Here is a 3435-nt window from a genome sequence, read left to right as displayed (position 1 = left end):
GTCCTGATAAATAGTTCAGGACATCGCATGCTCTATCTCTAGTCTAGCTCTACTAGCCTCGGACTGCTGCGCTACTGCATCATCTCATTGATCAAAGCCCGCTTCAACATTCCTGTTTGCCTGAACCTGATGCAAACTACACTTCTTCGACTCAAGCTTCTGACCCAAAACCACAAACTTCCACACACAAACCCTGGACGACTGTGCCGCAAGGACTCAATCAGGAGATTCCAGGAACATTCCAGGAACGAAAAGCATCTTTCATCATCGAATAAGGGACTCTTCGAAAAGCATCTTTCATCATCAAATAGTATTCGAAAAGCTGAAAAATGGCGACGCAAAACCTGATGGAGAGCGACTCCCCGTTGAGTCCTGGCGATGCGGGGCACAAGTATCATCCGGCGTGTGAGTGCGCCACGGGCAAAGAGTGTCCTTTAAGAGCTACGTTGGACTCTATGTTTAAAGATCATTTTAGAGGCCAAATGGTTGGCTTGATGCACAGGATCATCGATGCTGCGTGTGGTATGAACAACGATTGTGCGCAGGATACCAAACGTGTGACAAATCTCAAAAATGAAATGGATGTAGTAAGAGGCTTGATAAAGTCATGGCCTGATGTAACACCCATGTTTTTTAACGGCAAAGAGCCGAACGGCGTAATCCTCAGAAAGGTTCTGGATGTGTTGCGTGAATGTTGTGACGAATTTGGAATTGACGAAATACTCGCTATTTGTACATTCGTAACGGATCTCTGTGTGTCACTGGTGTCAAAAAATGCAAAAACTGACGTTGGTGAAATAGTTGAAAGTCTGGTCAACTACACCCTAGAGCAAGACATGATAGCCTGCAGAGATTTTCTATTCTGGTTAGACCATCTGTAAATGTCGTTATTGTTTTACTTTATGTACGTAATGCCGATCTATCATTTTCTTCACTACTTCAATGTATACTCGAAAGTATAAATGTTGAAATAAAAATTTCTGAATGAAAAAAATGTCTGAGCTCATAAAAATAGTATTATAATAGTATAAATAATAATAATAATATTTAGAATAATATTTAGAATAATTAAATATTTCAATATTTGTTTTCTGCATTTTAATTACTGTATTCCCGAGCTGCCAACCATTTCCAAGATGTGAATACCTGAAATTGTGTGGTGATTTTTCAATTTTTGAAATTGTGTTGAACAAAATTTTATTTTGTTCTTAGCATCGGTTCCTGCATCATAGAAGGTATTAAATAAGATTAATAAGATTATGTGTTCTGTCATGGACGACTAGACACTAGTCATGGGATGTCCAGCAGAGAGAAGGGCTTGAGTGGACACGCCCTGTGGTCACATTTTTACCCGCCACCGCAAACCTCCTGTCCGCAAACCGCAAACCTTCGCAACGTAGCCATCCTACAGCTTTCCGCCCCTGCGACAGCCGTAACATCGACCACCACGGCATCCATTTCAGGCCAAATGGAGGAACAGGTGGGTTACTTAAACACGGCATTCAGCAACCTGGCCCTCTCCAGTCCCATTTCCTCCCGTGGAGTTGAGGATATGTCTCACCAGCGCCCTCCGGCTTGTCACAATCCTGGCATGCGTCGGAAACAGGAACGCCTTGACACCTTTCAGAATTGGACTCTTGCTACAGTAACTCCAGCTGAGCTTGCCAAAAGTGGTTTCTACTACCTTGGCCAGGGCGACAGAGTGGCTTGCTTCAGTTGTGGAGGCCAGCTTAGCAACTGGGAACCGGGAGATCGGGTAGTATCAGAGCACCAGAGGCATTACCCCAACTGCCGCTTCGTTCGAGGTGACCGTGCAGATAATGTACCTTTATCTGGTGGCGGCCTTTCCAATGGATCTAACTCGGCAATGCAACAGTGTGAAGAAAGGTTGCTCACATTTGTCAACTGGCCCTCAAGAATAACTGTTTGACCAGACCAATTGGCTAAGGCTGGTTTTTACTATGTTGGTCGTAATGATGACGTGAAGTGCTTTTGTTGCGATGGTGGACTCAGATGTTGGGAGTCTGGTGATGATCCATGGGTAGAACATGCTAAGTGGTTTCCAAGATGTGAATACCTGTTGCAAGAAAAGGGCCAAGAGTTTGTTCATCAGATTCAAGCAAGATTTCCAAGACTATTTGAACAGCTATTGACTAATGGAGACAGCAACTCGAGAGAATTTGTGAGAGAACAAGAGAACAATCCTGTGGTGAAGCAAACCGTTCAAAGCAAAATCCTCGCAAGTGGAGAAAATTACGAAACCATTCAAGAGTTGGTGTCTGATTTACTAAGTGCAGAAGATGAGAAGAGAGAGGAGGAGCAAGAAAGTAAGTTTCGTACTTTTCTTAAGAAACATCATCTTGCCATGTCACAGCACCTAAAAAGTGTGCAGAGCTTAATGGACCATCTTCTAGAGGAGAACGTCATCTCACAGAAAGAGTATGGCATTATTCGTAACTGCACTACAGTCAAGCAGCAGACAGGGCAGCTCATTGAGTTAGTCCTGTCGAAAGGAAATGCAGCAGCAGAGGTCTTCCGCAACTGGATCAAGAAGAATGATGTCTGCCTGCTGAGAGAACTGATGGCCCAGACAAATGAAGCTGCATCACCGAGTCAAGATCTTTCAGACTTGCCTATGGAGGAACAGTTAAGAAGACTTCAAGAGGAGCGCACATGCAAAGTTTGCATGGATAAGGAAGTGAACATTGTCTTCATCCCCTGTGGTCACCTAGTTGTGTGCAAAGAATGCGCGCCTTCTCTGAGCAAGTGCCCCATATGTAGAGGCTTGGTCAAAGGCGCTGTCCGTACTTTCCTATCATAAAGTTTTCCTATCATTTGGATTTGCAAATTTACATTTAACTTGATGAATAAAAACAATGATACAACAAGTCATGCCGCCAGAGAGAAGTTTATTATTTTCACTCAATCCAGTTACAAAATCTGATTAAACATATGCACGGGTGAATTGTTCACCATAAGTTCTGTAACAAACATTTAGAAAGTAGTTAGGATCTATTTCATTTTGCACATGATTTAAGTTAATTTTACCAACTATGATGTTAAAGTTCATAGACCTTTAGCGCATTGAGTTAAAATTAAAATCAATATCGCATTAAACACATCATTACCGTGTTTAATAACTTCAATAGTTATCAAGCACCAGCTGATTTAAGTTTTTCTTCAAACAAAAGTAATTTTCTGATAAATCATTGTACACCTACATGTGTTTTGTTGTATGCATAGATTTTGAGGGTCCTTGTCTTTGTTTCGCGGTATTTTTAAAAACATAGAACCAGAGAACAGAGAACCTTGTGCGGGATTCTATATCCGCATAAAGGTTAAAATATACATTTTAGCGCTATTTAAAAACTAGGACGGTATAATAATATAATGTAAATGTCTCACGTGAAGATGATGGTTTAAACCATCATTTTA

At 41.6% G+C, this 3435-nt stretch overlaps 1 pseudogene across 1 annotated transcript; it reads left to right on the top strand.

The window, feature by feature from the left end:
• The first annotated feature begins 329 nt into the window (after positions 1 to 329).
• LOC311291097 (putative inhibitor of apoptosis) lies at positions 330 to 2821 on the top strand (annotated as a pseudogene). Its single transcript has 2 exons — positions 330 to 587; positions 1309 to 2821. The product of its transcript is annotated as a putative inhibitor of apoptosis (transcript).
• Positions 2822 to 3435: the final 614 nt, after the last annotated feature.

This window comes from Rutilus rutilus (genome assembly GCF_951802725.1).
Source record: "Rutilus rutilus genome assembly, chromosome: 5".
Taxonomy (NCBI): Eukaryota; Metazoa; Chordata; class Actinopteri; order Cypriniformes; family Leuciscidae; genus Rutilus; species Rutilus rutilus.
Note: the sequence above shows the minus strand (reverse complement) of the source record. Positions and strands in the feature narration are given on the sequence as shown.